The following is a 19,533-nucleotide window of genomic DNA, read 5'->3' on the forward strand; positions in this document are numbered from 1 at the left end:
CAAGGTAGAGAGGAATTCCTCTGAATAAAGATAGCAACAGACTTTATAGGCAGAACAGGGGAGTACATTGGGAGGAAATCTTCACTGGTTAATGCAGACGACATTTTCTAATATGGTTAGTACAGGTGGTTGCTTAGCAATGAAGTTAGCCAGTGTAAGAATAGGGAGCTGGCAATAGCTGATGGATTTAAAATCTGTTTTCAGGGTAAGATGGGCATTTACAGAGGAAAAAACTTAGGTTTTAGTTTTGCTGACATGGGGTTTAGCACAGGCATCTTCATTTGAGCCTAATAGATTTTTTTTTTTTAAGAAGTTGTGAGTTTACAAAACAATTGTGCATATGTATAGCACAGTGAACCTGGTGGTGAACACTGGAGTCTGATTAACAGTACAAACATGAGAACGTTCTCTCATGAACTGTAATAAATATACAAGACTAATGCATGGTATTAATAATAGGATGGTTTTGGGGAAAAAATACACCAAATATCTATACTGGTACTAAAGATACCAGTAACATATGATGATGTTCTTTCATCAGTTGTAACAAATGTGTCACAGCAATGTAAGGTGTTGGTGGTTGGGCAGTGTATCAGAATTACATATGGGCTTACTAAATTTTATTTATCAGCTGTATGTCTCCAATACAGGCCACCTTGTTTTATTGTACTTCACTTTATTGCACTTCACAGATATTGCAGTTTTTACAAATTGAAGGTTTGCAGCTAACCCACATCAAGCAAGTCTATCGGTGCCATTGTTCCAATAGCATGTGCATACTTCGTGTCTCTGTGTCACATTTGGTAACTCTTGCAATATTTCATACTTCATTATTATTATTATTTTAAATCTGTTATGGTGATCTTTGATCAGTAATCTTTGATGTTACCATTATAACTGTTTGGGGGCACTATGAACCGTGCCATAGAAGACAGCAAACTTAATCGATAAATGTGTGTGTGTGTTCTGAATGCTCCACCAACCGGCTATTCCTCCTCCATGCCCTCCCCTTGAACCCTCCTATTCCCTGAGACACAATAATATTGAAATTTTGCAAATTAATATTTCTACAATGGCTTCTACATGTTCATGTGAAAGGAATAGTGGCATGTCTCTCACTTTGAATTAAAAGCTAGAAATGATTAACCATAGAGAGGAAGCCATATCAAAGACTGAGATAGACTGAAAGCTGGGCCTCTTGTGCCAAACCGTTAACCAAGTTATGAATGCAAAGGAAAAGTTCTGAAGGAAATTGAAAGTTCTACTCTAGTGAATATGCAAATAAGAAAGTGAAACAGCCATATTGCTGATGTGGAGAAAGTTTTAGTGGTGTAGATAGATCAAACTAATGTTTCCTTAAGCTAAAGCCTGATCTTAAACAATGCCCCAACTCTCTTCAATTCTACAAAGGCCGAGAGAGCTGAGGAAGCTACAGAAGAAAAGTGTGAAGCTAGCAGAGGCTGGTCATGAGGTTTAAGGAAAGAAGCTGTCTCCATAACATAAATGTGCAAGGTGAATCCGCAAGTGCTTGGTGTAGGAGCTATAAGAGGATATCCAGATGATTTAGCTAAGAAGACTGATGAAGGTGGTTACAATAAACAACAGATTTTCAATGTAGATGAAAGAGTCTTCTATTGGAAGAAGATTCCATCTAGAACCTTCATAGCTGGAGAGGAGAAGTCAATGCAAGTTTTCAAAGCTTTAAAGGACAGGCTGGCTCTCTTGTTAGGGGCTAATGCAGCTGGTTACTTTAAGTTGAAGCCAGTTCTCTTTTACCATTCCCAAAATCCTAGGCCCTTAAGAATTATTCTAAATCTACTCTAGCCATGCTCTATAAATCGAACAACAAAGCTAGATGACAGCACATCAGTTTATAATATATTTTACTAAATATGTTAAGCTCATAGTTGAGATCTACTGCCCAGAAAAAGAAGATTCATTTCAAAATATTTCTCCCCATTGACAAAGCACTTGGTCACCAACTGGTCTCATGGAGATGTAAATGTGATTAATATTGTCTCCATGATGCTGACAAAATATCTACTCTGCAGTACATGGATCTAGGAGTAAGTTTGACTTTCAAGACTTATTATTTGAGAAATACATTTTGTAAGGCTATAGCTGCCATAGGTAGTGTCCTCTGATGGATCTGGGCAAAGTCAATTGAAAACCTTCCAGAAATGATTCACCATTCTAGATGCCATTAAGAACATTTGTGATTCATGGAAGGAGATAAAAATATCAATATCAGCAGGAGTTTTGGGAGAAGTTGATTCCAACCTTCATGGATGACTTCAAGGTGTTCAAAATTTCAATGGAGGAAGTCACAGTAGATGTAGTGGAAATAGCAAGAGAAGTAGAATTAGAAGTGGGGCCAGAAGATGTAACTGGATTGCTTTACTTGAATGGATGAGAAGTTGCTTCTTATTGATAAGCAAAGAAAGTGGTTTCTTGAGATAGAATGTACTCTTGGTGAAGATGCTGTGAACATTGCTGGAATAACAAAGGATTTAAAATATTACATAAACTTAGTTGATAAAGCATCAGGGTTTGAGAGGATTGACTCTAATTTTGAAAGATGTTTGATTGTTGGCAGAATGCTTTCAAACAGCATCACATGCCATAAAAAATCTTTAATGAAAGAAAGGGTCAATTGATGAGGCAAAATTTATTGTCATCTTATTTTAAGAAATTGTCACAGACACCCCAACCTCAGCTGCTAGCCACTCTGATGATGGCTTTTGCTAAGTTTTTAATACAAATTTTAAAATCTTGCATAAATGAAAATTTTAATGTATAAGAATTTTAATAAATCCATAATTGCTTTGATAAAAACTCTGAAAATAATAGTAACATCATAGTGATTTGGCATGTCATGTTTTTTTAATTTGAAAACTTGTGAGAGTTCAATAGGAAAAGAAATCTAGAACTTATCTAAGAAAGAGTCTCTCAAATTGTAGTATAAATGCTGAAAAAAGCACTCTAGAAAAATATTTCACTTGGACTGAAAAGTACTAAATGCCTTGCAAAAATTCCTGTCAGCAAATTTAAGTTAATTTTTTCAGAGCTGGTGGAATGAACCAAGAGGATATTCTCTGTTTTAATGGTAAATGTATACAGAAGTAACATCTAGTAAGTTAAATTAAAGAGATTCATGATGGGACATGCCATGATTCCTGCCTTGCCTCAGTATGTGAAGGATATAAACGAACAATTATTTAGGACTATTTGTATACTGGAGGACTGGATATCTAATTTGATTTAGTCAGTAAACATCTGTGGTCCCAATGAAACTAAGCTATGGGTTAGCCAAAGTATGGAGCCAGCAATGTCAGAGATTTGAGCTCCATCACCATAAATACACATTAATAATTTATTAGACAGGAAAATGAAGCCCCACAATTAATCATGGCATGATAGTTGATTGATGAAACTGGAAAATTCAAAATGCTGAAATAAAATAGAAGAGTAGGGGAGAGAGAAGAGGAAGAAAAAGTAAGAAAAATTGAGAGTGTGCATGTGAGAGTGATTGGTAGATTTGGCACCAACTACTTTACTTCTATAGAAATTTCCATCAGACTTCAGGCATTGTGAAAAGAGAGAGAAAATTATTGGGTTGTACTATATTAAATGGTTGATAATTTACCATCACTGACCTATAAATATGGTATTTTCATGTTTCAGCATAATACAAAGCCCCTAGCCTGGGCCTGACTTCTAATGATAGTTCAATACAAGGTGACTTCTAGCCTTTCCTCTTACAATGCAATAGGAACTTATTTTCACCCTTCTAATACTAGAATTCTGCAATGCTGCAGAGATTCTGGGGCTCCAGAGTACTGCTGTAAAAGGAGTAGGGAAAAGAATTGTCTACAGACAAGAGCAGGAGAGCGAGAGCGGCCTTCCACAAATGTTTATTGATGCTTTACAAAAGGCGTAGGGAAATAAAATAGACATCCTCAGGGAGTGGAGTGAAATGTCTTTGAAACCCCAGGTTTGTCATCAAATCATTGAAGTCTATTTTACAATATGTCCTTAGCATTTTTTTCCCTTCCTCTCTCAAAGTGTTAGAGAAAAAAATTATTTCCATGAAAGTACACAAGAACATTCTTAGGATTTCCAGCATCTCTAGATTCCCATTTTGGATTTCTGCTGGGCTAAATTTGAGAGGCAAGAATAAACTCCAGAAACTATGATCTGAAAAAGAGCTTCTGTGAAATGGAGATTTAATGAGCTAGAGTAATCAGGGCGTCATAGAGGAGATGGAACTTAAGTTGCACTTTAAAGACAGATGGCATTTACATAAGGAAGGTAGAGAGGGGAGTCCCCTAATAAGTGCAAGAATCAGTGGGAATCTGTGTGGCATGTAGGGAAAAACCAGCCAAAGAGATACAGAACTCACTAAGTTCTGCTTCATACATAATGATATACCTTTGTCTTCTTCACAGTAATCCACTCAACTTGACACCAATAATTATACTCCTGTATACATACATGTATTTATATATATATATATATATATATATATATAGGCTTCTTCCAAAAGATTCTTGAGAAAAAGATGCCTGTTCTTATATAGATTCTACAGTGTTTGAGAATAGGTGCCATCTCTTTTCCTTTGATGGTCATAACCCAGATTTCAATGCTATTAAAAAAAGGAAATGATAAAAATAGGTGAATTTGGAAAAGTAGCGTCATGCTCAATAACATGGTTTTTCATTATATATGTTATATATCCTATAATTTTGAGTATTTTCCTAATATGTAACATGTTAAGTAAGGCCATACTATCAATCATTCTGGATTTGTTTGAGTGGAACAGTGACTTTAGTATATTCGTTGTTTTTTGTTTTATTCTGAAAGAAGCCAGTGTATGTTTATTTTTCTTTAAGAAATTTGTGTCATTTATTTCTAATACTCTGAATTCCAGAGACATTGCTTATTTTGCATATTTTTAGTTAGTACTTTACCATATAAATTTTTAAATATCATTTGCCTTGTGTGGAATAGAAATATGAACCCACTTGCAATATTATACTATTCTTTTTTTTTTTTAAAGATTTATTTATTTATTAATTTCTCTCCCCTTCCCCCCCACACCTTGGTTGTCTGTTCTCTGTGTCTATTTGCTGTGGTTTCTTTGTCTGCTTCTGTTTTCAGCAGCACGGGAATTTGTGTTTTCTTCTTGTTGCGTCATCTTGTTGTGTCAGCTCTCCGTGTGTGTGGCACCACTCCTGGGCAAGCTGCACTTTCTTTTGCGCTGGGTGGCTCTCCTTATGGGAGGCACTCCTTGTGTGTGGGGCTCCCCTAAGCTGGGGACACCCCTGCATGGCAGGGCACTCCTTGCGCGCATCAGCACCGCGCATAGGCCAGCTGCACACGGGTCAAGGAGGCCCGGGGTTTGAACCGTGGACCTCCCATGTGGTAGACGGACGCCCTAACCACTGGACCAAGTCCGCCACCCTACTATTCTTGATTTCACTTAATCTTCTTTGGTTTATTTAGCACCCAAACTTGCCAATAATGCTAGGGTGCCTTTCTTATCCCTGCATCCTTTATTCACGGAGACTGCAGCATAGAGTATGTATTGAGAACAAAAATGGGAATTAAAAGGAAGAATGTCTGGATTGTTACAAGGCACAGGAGTTATTATGCTATGGCCTGAGCACTAATAATGGCAAAATGTAACAGCCAAGCTTTTAGTCCTAGCTTGTAGGAAAAAGAGGAGAGGAAAATAGAGAGAGAAATGACATCAAAAAAGAGAGGCAGAAGGGAAGAAATTTTAGGAGAAAATGGAGAAGAACAGAGATTTAGCAATGAGAGAGGACAGTAGCAGTGGGGTCCTGAGTCAACTTTCCATTCCCACCCTAGTCAATGGATCTTTCTGAGGGAGGGCTCAGTTGGAATTTGGAAGGTAAAATATATAGGTACCTGGCTATAATCTCCCATCTTTGCCATCTCCCTCTATCCCTTGTGTGCACTTAGCTCCCTCTGTTGGACTGGTTTTTACACGAGTGATAACTGCTCTTTGAAGAGACAGCCAAACAAAATTGCCTTCCCATATTTTACATTCAAAAGATGGAGGAAAACAGCCTCTTCTTAGTGTCTTTACTGGGATAAGTGTTCCAGGCAGAGACAACAACAAGGAGAAATGTTTGCCCAACTCAAGACTTTTCCTCCAAGACTTTATTCTAGTAAAAAATTTATTTTGCATCTTCTTTACCATACTGACTCTCTAACACCAAATATTCAAAATTGCAACCACATTAAGGGAGAAGTTTGGAAATTTTCCAATATTAGAAAGTAATCACAATAATTTTCAGCAACCACTAGCTCTCTGGTGATTCTATGATTTTATTGTAATAACAAAGCCATCCTTCTCAAATGGGTGAAAGGTACTCATTTTTCGAACAACCTAAGTCATGTTGAGAAATAAAACCTGAGGACTAGAAACTCAAGAGTTTAGGAAGATTTGGTAGCAGCCATAATTAAGAATGTAGAACATGCTTGTCTCTGAATGCTTCACAGTGTACAATGTGTGAGATTGGAGTTGTATGACTTGTCTATTATTTCATGGGATCTTTCTCAACCAATTTTTCTTTGATTTAATGATTTAGAAAACTCCTGAAAAATAGATTTGTGTTTTTTCCAATTAGACATTCATTGATTCAGTGAGAATCTCAGCAAACACTTAAGAGGAACCTGCTATGTGGCAGGCACAGGGTAGGTGTAGGGGGTATATGACTGTGAATTTAAAACAGACATCCTTCCAATTTCATGAGACTTACAGCCATTTCCCACTATTTGCTTATCTCACACAGCACCCTTGATTTCTTAGACTGGAGTGTGGGCTAGAGAGAGTCTAGAGATTGGAACTGGCTCAGCCATAAAACTTCTAGGATGTCCCCAAACTTAAATGTACATTGGATTCTCCCATACTGTCTAGAGTAGGACAAATTGATGGATGAACCCTGCAATTTCTTCCAAGGACCCTGTGTTTATCTTATTGGGAACGATGGTGACCTACTCTGTCTTGACTTCTCCCTCACTTTCATGGCAGCACCATGTGGTTTCAAACACATACCTTTGGGAATTTCCTCGAATCGGTGTGTGTCTATCTGTGTGTGTGTCTGGGTATAGGAGGGAGGAGACTGGTGAGCGCATGAGGGAGGGAGAAATCATGAAAAGCAGTACTTTAGACTTGATATAAAATTTTGGCCCTGTTTTTTCTTCTTAGGTAGCATGTATTCTCTCACACACTATGGCATATTAAAAATGGAAGATCTGTGTGGTACTCATTGCTTTTAAGTTTTAGGTATTATGTAAGAAAAAAAGAATCTTTCCAGCTAGAATTAGTGAAAGGAATTTGTCATAGAAAACCAAGAGTACATCATGGAATGCAAATGGAAAGAAGTTAAGCTGGCCCTAACAAGAGTCAGGAACATGAACACATTTTATTCAAGAATCAAGTATTCTAATCTCTTGATCTCTTTTCTTCTAGGGCCACATGATTCTCCATCTCTGTGGGCATCTGTTTCATGCCTCCCACAGAGATGATGTTACTTCTTTCTCAGGGCCCTTTGAGTTGCCCTGAAATCTGCTCCAAGCCTCCATAACCTACATGCCTGTCACCCACTACTAATTTGACATGCCTTCTGGCTACTAGTTTTAAATTCCCAGAAGAAAAAAATATGGCCACCTCTGCTGATGTCATGCATACAACTGCAGGACTAATCAGGGAACTGGGCATTGATACTAGAGCAGGGATGTTTCAATGTCCATTTGTGGAAGTTTTGTATCAGACTTTCCAACGAGGGTTATGGAAAGGACACCAATGGCAGATTAAATATTTCTACTTCAGTGTACAAACAATTCTTTTAAAACAAAAGACCAGTCTAATTCCACCAGTGAAAGTTATATTGAAAATCAAGACATTTCTTTCAATAATATCCAATATAAATTCTCTTGAATATATGCTAGAAAATATTCTAATTTAGTAGAATTATCCTGCCAGTTTGCTTTCTTTTCTATGGTGCTCTACTATTTCTAAAATATGGGGTTTTTTGAACCCAGCTTTCTTACCTACAATATAGATGGCCCTCCTAACTTCCTATTAATTAAATCCTGATCTCATTTCTACTCCTAGCTAAATGAAATGATAACAACAGAAAGTTATGTTATAATAAAGACAATGTATAAATTTTGAAATATATTTTCAGTTCTCTTTGTATGGACAAAAGGAGTTGCTAAAAGATTTGGACCGTTTTACAGTCTGTATTATGTTTCAGAACTTGAATACACACAAATATTCATTCAGTTGCATAGAGAGAAGTAAGAGCCAACAATAACTTTGGGATTTATTAAAAGCAGGTCACCCTTTTAATGGTGAAATGTTTTGTGCTAAAAGCAGGAATGGTTCTCTTTACTAGATTTGTTAAGGCTCAAAAGAATACAGGAATGCTTTTTGGAAAGGATAAATTATAGCACTCAAAATATTTGTAAAACCAAATATTGTCACTGTTTTTTTTTCTAAAAGGGCAAGGACATTGATTAGATGGCACCACTCATTTAAATGAACTATCTGTTAAGGTTGAAATGAACAGAAACTATTTTGGGTTGTTAAAATCCAAAATGTATTCACCAAATGTAATGAATGTCCCACAATGATGAAAGATGCTGATGATGTGGGAGGAGTGGGGTGAGGGGGATGGGGAATATATGGGGACCTCATCTTTTTTTTAATGTAATGTTAAAAAAAGTAATAAAAGGAATGGAAAAATAGATCAGATTTAAGATTTAGACTATAGTTAACTGTAAAAGTCTGATGAAGTTCTTATATATATAGCAAATATACCACAACAATATGATGTCTTGATGGAGTAGCGGTATATGGGAATTCTGCAAATTGTGCATGATTGTTTTGCAAATTCACAACTTCTCTAAGAAAAGTATATGTATTAAAATTTTAAAAAATCGAATTCTTAGAGACCAAATGCTAAATTAAACATTGATCATTTAAAAATGTTTACCAGTTGTGTGTTTTTATCTGTTGATCGTCTCTTTATTAAATAACTTTATTCTCTACTATTTTTTTTTGCATTGCCTGAATATTGCCCTAATAGTCTGTTTTACTACTTTTTAAAAAAGAAAATTCTCTCTGTATGCTGCGTCAGCAATTTCCTACTGCTTATCATACCAAATTGATCTGCTCAGCCTGGTTTTCACAATCACCCATCATCTGGTGCCTTTTTACTTTAATCAGTCTTCCTTTCACTGCTTTCCAAATGATGCTTCTTTTTCAATTATCAATCTTCTTCCACCTCCACACACTTACTTTATCTGCTCTGGAGTCAGAAGGCCCAAAGCCTCCTTCATATCCATCCAAAGCCTATATGCTCCATGATAACTCCTCCCATTATTGTAAAGAAAATCCCCTGCTTCTTTTTGCTTTTACCCCACTGCTCTGCCTGCTGTCTTCCCATGTTTTTCTTCCTTTACTGTCGTCTGGCAAATGCCTCTTCAGGCTTGTCTGCATCTTCTAGTTCTTCTAGTTCTCACTACCTGATTTGAAAATGGCCTGCTTCTCTTTTAGATCCCTTATATACTACTTAATTAGCAGCAGTATGGCCACATTATTGGGGGCAAATCAGGGTGAAAAAGTGTATATAATCTAATAGGATTGAGTAAGTACTTACTTTTATGAATCTTTTAATTCTCTGATGAAACAAAGTATATAGTTTATTTATGCAGATGAAACGCCCTGATTGGATAACATCTAACATGAAGGCAGACTTTCTTATAAGTGTAAATTTATTTATCTATTTATTGGTTTATTTCTGGGCCTTGGCCCAGGACTCCCCCATAGCCTCTGCAGTCTTGCCCCTCCCTCCGCCCCTACTCCCTGCTTTCTGTCTTGCTCCCTCACCACCCACCTCCTTTCCCCATCTCCCAGCTCTTTCATCTCACCCTTGTTCTCTTTTGAACAAATGTTACTATTTTTGCTAAGTGTAAAAGTAATACTTGGGTCTTGCCCTCCACCCAAGCAGGAAACAGGAGATGACCCCTGGAAGGCTCCTTACCACCCCAGCCAAGCACAAAGTATATGTCCTTCCAGACTTGTGTAAACTGCTTTTGGTTTCCTTGTTCTATAGATACACACACATATACACATACATATATGCACAATGATGCCATTTTATTTCATAATAGAAAGGAAAGTGGAAGGAGAAGCAAGAAGATCTGGTCCCTGGCAGAGTATACCCTTCAAGGACTGACTTTCTTCTCACCGCTTCTGGTGTCATTTATTTTCTTGCTATATGTGACTGACATTAATTCAAGTTTCTGAAAATGAGATGTTTAATTAGCTGCACTAAATTTAGGAAAAATCTTGCCTAGAAATTTGAAGAAAATAATGATTTTTACCCTCATGTCAGGATCAGGGATCCTATGAAATATTTCAGTGCCTGGGATCTCATGACTCTATTGCCAAATTTAAGAATCACCAAATGCTTTGTGGTTTTAGATACCATTTCTGTTCCATGAATTACTACTTTCATGGGGCAGAACAATTCATGTTTCCTATATTTAGCTGCATTCCAAAGAATTTCATAAGCATTTCCCTGAGCTCATTTTCCCATCCTCAGCCTGATGGTATGAAGCAAGAGAGGATTTTTGATGAGTGTACTAATATTTTGCATTTTGGAATGCAGATTAGGGGTATTTTCTTAGAGAGGTAAAAAGTGATTGAGAATGGTGGGAATGAAAGTAATTTCTTCTGGGAATCTTCATGTTTGCCAGTTGCATCTTGCATTAATTTAGTGACTTGTACACTAAAGAGGGGCTTCTATGCTCACGTATTTCTCCACTTCCACCTTCATTTGAACCTGCATGGATAAAAGTCCTATCATATCCTATCACTCCACTCCTAAGAGGCTGCTTTTCTAAACTTTCTGCAAGATCTGAGCTGTTAATGAAGATAAAGGTTACGAAAAGAAAGGAGAAAATAGGAGCTGATTGTTATTTTTTCATATTTAACCACTTTTCCCCAAAAAATAAGGCTGGAAATAATAACTAGCTATTTGCTTATAAAAATCTTTAAGTATCAGATTCAACAACCTCAAAGAAAGAATGTGCTTGCTGTGATTTTGATCTCTAGCTCTCTGAAGTGTAAGAAGCATATATTCTGATCATTACCAAGCTGGGGATACATTGGTAGTGCAGCTCATCAGCCTCAGACCGCAGAAAGGCACCCAGCCACTGAAAACTAGTGCCATATCATTTCTGTCTTCTGTGAGGAACTATTAGCTCTTATAGTTGTACATATCAGGTTTTTTAAAAATAATTTTTTCTTTATTTTCAAATGAGCTTTAGATTACATACATGTTACACTGAAAATATAGAGGATTCTCATATATCCCACACCTCCCCCTCCCACACTTTCCTCCATTAACAACATCCTTCATTAGTGTGGTATATTTGTTACAATTGATGAACACATCAATTAGCATTGCTACTAACCATGATCTAGAGTTTACATTATGTTTTACACTTTCCACCACACAATTTTAGAGGTTTTGACAAAATGCGTAATGGCTGGTATCTGTCATTGTAATATCATGCAGAACAATTCCAATGTCTCAAAAATGTCCCATGTTATCCCTATTTTCCCCTCTCCCTACCCTCTAAAACTCTGTTGGCCACTGTCTTTATATTAATGCTACAAGTTCTTCCATTACTATAATAACAATAAGAAGTCTCCTTTAGTTCATAGTTGCATTCTCCCTTTATGTTTGTTCATTTTTCTATCTCAAGTATTTAGGGATTGTGATGCCCACCCTGCATCCAAATGAGAGGGGACTTAGATCCCATGGGGCAAATGGATGTCTTGCTTGCAGTTGAAGATACTCTCTGCTTCCTGGTCCAGGCATTGTCCACCATCATCCTTCCATTAGCTGTTCTGGGTGAGTCTAATGAACTGGGGAGTAGGCATTGACTGCAACTCTGCTGAGTCTCAGGGCTCCTCCGACATGTGAACAGCCAGAAGATTTAAGTCTCTGGGACACATAGCCAATGGTACAGAGCTAACCATAGGATCAAATAAACAGGACAGAAAAACCATGTGCAGGAAAACTACAAATGAGACCCATGCATTGGGGGAGATGGATTATCATATATCCCAAGGAAAGGCCCTCTGATGGGGTAGCAATTTCCCAGGACTGTCTGCCCTGGCTATAATGTCTAGATATCTCTAGAACCCACAGGAACACCCCTATTTGAGGCACTGATTACTGTGACAGACAGTGAGATCCTCTTGAGGCATGCACAAGTATCATCCCTGGAATGGCCTCCTGACTCACTTTGCAATCTCTTAGCCATAAAAATTCATTTGCATTTAATATTCCCCCCTTTTGGGGAAAATGTCTTTCTCCAAATGCATTGTTGATTGGTGCTTGGTATTAAACCCTTGCTGCCAGGGAGGTTAATCCCTGGGAGTAGTGCCCCATATTGGGGAGAAGACAGTGAATTTGTATGCTGAGTTTGACTCAGAGAGGCCACATTTGAGCAACAAGGAGGTCATGAGGAGGTAATTCTGAGGCAATATATACTACCAGGCCAGGTTTCAATTTTACAAGAACAAGGTTCATAAGTACAAGCATCAACATCAAGGACCTGGTGCATTACTCCATCCTCCTTTCCTAGGCACTACCTATGTACTCCAGAAATTCTCACCACACTATGAGATAATGGAGCAGGATTCACCAGGATGGGAATTTGATATTCTGTGGTCTCTACCCACTGATACCCCATGATCACATGAACACACTCATACATGCCCCAGGTGAGCCCCTACACCCTGCTCCAGTGATCCTCCCCTACCACAGATGCAACCCCTCTGCAACCCCAAATCTCCCCCAAAACAAAGTCAACAACATCAGATTTTTCTTTTTCTTTTTCTCACATCTGCATATGAGGCCAAAATAAACCCTCTCCACGTGAAATGATCATCTAAGTTCAGCAAAACCAGAATTAACCGGCTCCAATTTGAAATCTGATTCCTAATACCAATATTTTATATCCTGTGGTTGGAATGCACTTTTGGTTCCTATGTCATTTAGACATAGGAAATTTTTTACTATTCCATTATTTCTTTTCTAATAGAATTTTGCTAGAGCCCAAAGCCTACGTTTAGATATTTGTCTAATTTCTTTTTTTAAAAAACAAAAAATCACTTCTTAACTTGAATTAAAAACTCTGTGGGGTAAGGCTATATCTTCTCCTTCTCTAAAATGCCCTTCTTCTAAATTAATACATTATTTATTTTTGTTGTGTTTTACATCAGAGGAAGTTGATGCATTTTTGTTAAATAAGTGGATGAATGAGGTGATGAACTAGTTCTGAGTGTGAATGTTTACGTAACGAGCAACATAAGATGACATTTTTCATCCTGTCAAAAACTCTGGTTATAAGCTGATATCAATAAATTTCCTTATATGTGACTCATATTTCATGAGTGACTATGTGCCCAAGTAAATATACTAAGCATTTGGGGTAATATAAGAATAAGTTACACTCAGTCCCTGTCTTCCATAAGCTTTCAATCTAGTTGTGAGTTCTAAGGAAATACTTCAATTTTGACACTGGAGGAATCTCATGCCAGAAACTTCTGCCAGTACCAATTAAATATGTTTCCCCCAAGTTTCCTGAAGCCAAAATATACAAGGTCTGCAAATTGCCTGATTACCAGAAGCCCAGAAAGGAGATCTAGAGTAAATGTTGCAAAGAAATCCCCAAATTACTAACTAAAGTGTCCTTAAAAATCAAACTTCCTTCCCCGGTGATGCCAGGAGATATATAAGCAGTCGAAGGATAGAAAGAAATATTCTTTATCTGACTCTGAATTCTTACTTGCCACAACTGGTTAATCTTAGCTTTATAGGTAGTGAATGTGCTTGGACTAGAAAAGCAGAAATGACATCTACATCTTCTCAAAGTCTAGGAACATTTTGCAGAAGACTTCCTATAGACTGTGGGTGGAAGTGATGCTGAAGATACATAGACTTTTAAAATATATATATATATAATTTTGTTACCAGTGCTAACTAGTAAGACATTTCTGACAGTGTATGAGGCCTAGAATTTACTGGAGCAGTGAGAAGGGGCTTCTGGCTTCTCAGTCAGACCAGGATGAAGGAGACATTGAGCCATGGAAGTCTCCCAAACCACAGAACATTAACGCCGCCGCTCCATCTAGGCCTGCTACAGAAGCCATGTTAAGTATTTTTCATACAGTTCCCAACTTGTGGTAAGGAATTAAGCCCAAAACATCTTTGTAAGCTTTGCATTTTGATTTACTGAACAGTCAAGACTATATTTTCTTTCCTTCCTTCTATAGATTTGTATCACGACTTTATTTTAGAACAAAATGGCATGACTTACTCTCTACTGACACATTCACAGAAATAGTTACATGTGTACACTGCTTTCATAATTCTTTCTTTAGTTATCTGGGGATTGCAGCATGTGGAAGGAAGAAGAAAGTAGCATGAATACCAAACCAAGCAATTCCTGGCCATCTGAACAAGCCTGGCTGCTGTGGCCTCGTAAAGATAAATACTCATCCATCCAGCGCTTTCATTTCTGTAATGTCTCCCTGTCCAACTTAATAGATGCTTTCTTACTGCTTTCTTGCATGTCTTTCAATGAAGAATGTAAACTGAAAAGGCCTGGGAGACTAAAACTGGCACAAAACTCTATGATGAATAATATCAGGAGACACGGAGACTAGCTCAGTAGTCCCATAAGCAGCGCCACAGTCTCTACCACAGGACCAGTGGATTTGCTGCCTAGGACAGGGCTGTTGCCGAAATTCCAGATACATGAAAAAGTGAGAGAAAAATAAGAACATAATTGAGTCCACTTTTTATGCAAATGGAAATTCAGTATGAAGCAAGAGATTTATAGAAATGTTTCTAAAAACAATTGAAAAGCTCAATAAACAGAACCATCAGCATATATTTAATCTCAGTAATGACAAAAGGAAAAACAATAACGTGAGTTATTCTAAGAACATTCGACATCTTGGGAAAGACTGCCAGCAAAATTAGACTCAAACTATTATTTAGTTATCTCTTTATTTATAGTATGTCATAAACTATTACTGTTTAAAGAGCTAAAAAAGCCCCTGGAAGATTATGCTCATCTTTCCTGAGCTGAATCCACTAAAAAAGCAAACTTTCATTTTGGTACTGAAGAGTCTGACTAGACTTTACTTCAAATGTTATTCCCAAAAGAAGCCCCCAATGATATATTTTTAAAGTTTCTCTCTTTCTCTCTCTTTTTTTTTCTTTTAACCTATTGGAGGCTTTCCAGGTTATTATGTTCAAATCTTTGATTAGAATAGGAAAGGGAGATTCCAAGAAAATTTAAAATGAATATCCATTAATTCAGGTCTTCCTAGTAAGAGTACAGTTTGGATTATTCACCCTCTTTTAGGTTGCTAAGAAACCAATTCTGAAGTGTGTCTCAGTAGGTGGAAGTGTGAAGCCAAGACAGTACTCAGGGAGAATGGCTCATGATCGAAGCTCAGGGGAGGGGGATTATGGTTGGATGTAGTGACATCTTTGTGGTTCCAACAAATGAGCGGCATAGAGCTCTCATATATAACTAGAATCAAGGGTCTACACATCAACAAGATAATACTGAATTTCCTGCCTTAGTGATGTAGTAATAGCAGTGAATTGGGAGCCATAGGGACTGACAGGTAGGAAATAGTTGTTTAATAAATCCTGGTTAAAGAAATGGATGAATAATAAGTGATTCCCCTCAAATAAGTAGATGCCATGCCTTATAACTTGTAAACTCTTAAAGCCTAAAGAATGTACAGGAGGTTGTACAGAGGAGTGACCCAAATCGAGAACCACCTTAAAAGCATACCATTGGGGGCATTAACAGAAGGAAACACAGCCACAAATCAACGTGAGTAAATTAATCCTTAACCAAAAATTAAGAGTGTTAAGAAAATGTCACTTTCCTTATAAAACTTGGTCTTGCTAATATTAATACCATTAGGCTTAGTGTATGTTTAATTTCTTGTTTCCAAGTGTTACCGGATTCTTAAGAGAAAGTTGAAGATACAGGAAAGTGATGAGTACACACTTTAAAATGTAGGCACTTAAAGAAAAATAAATGGAAAGCTAGTGATAAAGCTTTGGAAGGGAAATGGAGGTGGAATAGAGCAAGGATCTTTCTTTATATATTTATGGAGAAAGGTTGCTGTGAGAATTTGAGACAATCTATTAATACTAATTAATAACTAAACTAAGGCATCATACTGAATTTTCTTTCAGATTAATAATTCTGCTAACTGAACTGGGATTTTGCCTTAAGCAACAGGTAGGAAAATACTTATTAATAGACAGGTTTTGATGCCATAATTAGCACCTAGTAAATGAGAATCACGTTAAATTGGATTACTTCCCAAATATTTAATCTAAAGGTGAGCAGTCCAGAGCTTCTGAAGCAACTCTGCTCCAGAATCATCAAGTGCTCCTCAATGGTAAGTAGCTCTGTCACTATCAGCATGGGATATGTGACTTCCATCACTCAGTCTACGTTGGCTGTTCCAACTGTTGACAGTTTCCACCTACTGGCATGGGGAGAAAAGGACATCTGAGGAAAGAGATTTAAAAAAAAAATAAGATGATATACCGATCATCCACAATAGCCACACTTGCATTCCATTAGCTCCAAATTAATCTCTGCCTTGCAGCCTTGTACCCAGTTAAAACCTACTAAGTACTATCTCTATAATAAGGAAACAAAAGTGGTTATTGGGCACAATGATCAGTCTCGGCCTCCTTTACTAAAGAACTTATTTCCTATGACAATTTTGAGAGCAAAACGTTAAAATGATTAGAAAAATGTCATCACTTTAGTGACAAAATGCTATGCCAACCTATAACACATATGTGATAGAAGCTGATGATGTAAGAATGATTAAAGAGTATATAGCAATTACTTGTTATAGTTCGATATAAATGCATGAACTAGTGCTTAAAATAAAATCAAATTTATCTGTAAGAGATTTTTTTGTGAATTATTCAGATGGTCTTTCTTATAATTTTTGAAAGACATCTATGTCACATGCCTTCATTAGCTTTTGAAAATTAATGTAAAAAGTATAAGCACTATATTAAAATTTTCCACATGCCTAGCACTGAATCAGACAGTATGCATAAATAAAGACAAGCTTTCAAGAAACTTACAATCTAATTAACATTTTCTCTTACAGTAAAATTGCTTTTTAGATTTAATATAAATGTTATTTTTATGATCTGGTTTGGGATTATAGTCATTACAGTCCTCAATATTAAAAAGATTTATTTTTGATTTGACAGTATGTGTCATTAAGTGAAAACTAATATAAATAGCCATATTTTCTTAGGATTATGTTCACCTATTCCAGAAAAATAAAATAATAGTGGCTTAAATAAGACAGATTTTTTTTTTGCCAAATTCACAAAGTTCAGAGATAATCAATCTGAAGTTGTCATAGCATTTGGGCCAAGATTTCTTCTACATTATTGCACTCTCATGTAAACTTCCAAGCCCAAATTTACCTCATATTCCAAGGTGGCTGTTGGAACTCCAGCCTTTACAAAAGTCAATACAGAGGAGAAAGAGATAAAAAAAGACACACACTTTTCTTTAAAGGATATTTCCTAGTAGTTGTTCAGGCTTTTTCCTTATAACCTATTGACCAGAACTTGGGCAACTGGTCACACCTAATTGAAAGAAAGGCTGGGGAATATAGCCTTTTCTGCAAACAACCATGTGTCCAGTAAAAAATTAAATTCTGTGGAATAAAGAGACGATGGATTTTGGGAAAATATTTAGCAGTACCTTGCCACTGTAGGAAAATTCTAGAACTATTTGCTTAATTAAATGCTGATCACCTGCATTTATAAGGCTTATCATTATTGTTCAAAAATAAAGTACTTGCTAAATTTTGCTGACACATTGGAATTATGTCAGCTTTACATTCCCTAGGAGGGAGTTATTTTCAGTCAGAATTTCCTCTGTTTTTGTACATTTTTAGCAAGCATGCATAATCTTACAACTTCTTATGCCACACATTACAATGAATAGTTCTCTGAATAATACTGTTTATCTAACAAAATAATTTGCCTTCTCAAAATATTTACCTCTGTACTAAATGATATTATTTTCTTAAGTTACCATTAGACTCTAAACTTAGCTTTTTACTCTTTTCTCTTTGCCATGTACTCTCAATAAGAAGAGTTAAAAGCACTGTGTGAGAACTGCATTTTAGTACATAAAAGTTGAGAAGGGACCTGAATTTTGGTGGAAGCAAGAGCTCATGAAGAAGGCACTTATGAGGAGATTATTTTGGCCAACCTAGTTGTGTTAGTTGCTAAACAGCATTGCTTCCTAGAGATAACAACAAGAAGCTTTCAATTTCCCTGTGTTATTCATTTATTTTAAGCCTGTATTAGTCAGCCAAAGGGGTGCTGATGCAAATACCAGAAACTGGTTGGTATTTATAAAGGGTATTTATTTGGGGTAGGAGTTTACAGATACCAGGCCATAAGCATAAGTCACTTCCCACACCAAAGTCTTTTTTCATGTGTTGGAGCAAGATGGCTGCCGATATCTGCGAGTGTTCAGGCTTATTGGATTCCTCTCTTCCAGGGTCTTGCTTCTGTTTCCTATGTGAGCTTACTTCCCGGGGCTCTAGCTTAAGGCTTCACGTCAAACTTCAACATCAAAACTCCAACATCAAAAAAAACCCTTGCATCAAAAGCTCCAACTCTGTCGTTGGCCATGCCTTTATCTGTGAGTCCCCACCCACCAAGGGGTGGGGACTCAATGCCCTAATGATGTGACCCAATCAAAGCCCTAATCATAACTCAGTCACACCCAGTAATAGACCAGATTATAAACAGAATCCAATATCTATTTTTGGAATTCATAACCATATCAAATTGCTACAAGCATAAACACAATTTAGTTGCCAATTAGAAACTGTTCTATATAAAGTACTCCTTCATGTCTACCATGAATGTGTCTACCATGTAAGTTGAGCTGAATTTTTTTAAAGTAAACTTTATTTCAACTTCAAAAGATAAAATAACAAACAAAAGGCAGTTTAGCAGATTATAGAAGCATTACTCTAAAAATTTCTGTCCAGGTACATTTATATCATTTAATCTTCAACTCAAACTCACTGTTTCTCCAGTGCTCAGAAAAATACATAAATGAGCATGAGATAGGTTAAATGACATGACCAAAGTCTCCTTGTTAATCCAGAAAATTAAAAAGTACCTAATCATGTTTATAGCTCATTACACTAAACCCAATATATGTTCTTTTTTATACCTTTAGCATTGATATAGTATCTTCTTTGCCTTTCTTACCAAAATATTACAATATTACTCTTAACTATAGTCTATACATTATATCAGTTGAATTTTTCATATATCACCATATTCTGGGCTGAAATTACATTGATGA

This window comes from Dasypus novemcinctus, chromosome 11 (genome assembly GCF_030445035.2).
Source record: "Dasypus novemcinctus isolate mDasNov1 chromosome 11, mDasNov1.1.hap2, whole genome shotgun sequence".
NCBI lineage: Eukaryota > Metazoa > Chordata > Mammalia > Cingulata > Dasypodidae > Dasypus > Dasypus novemcinctus.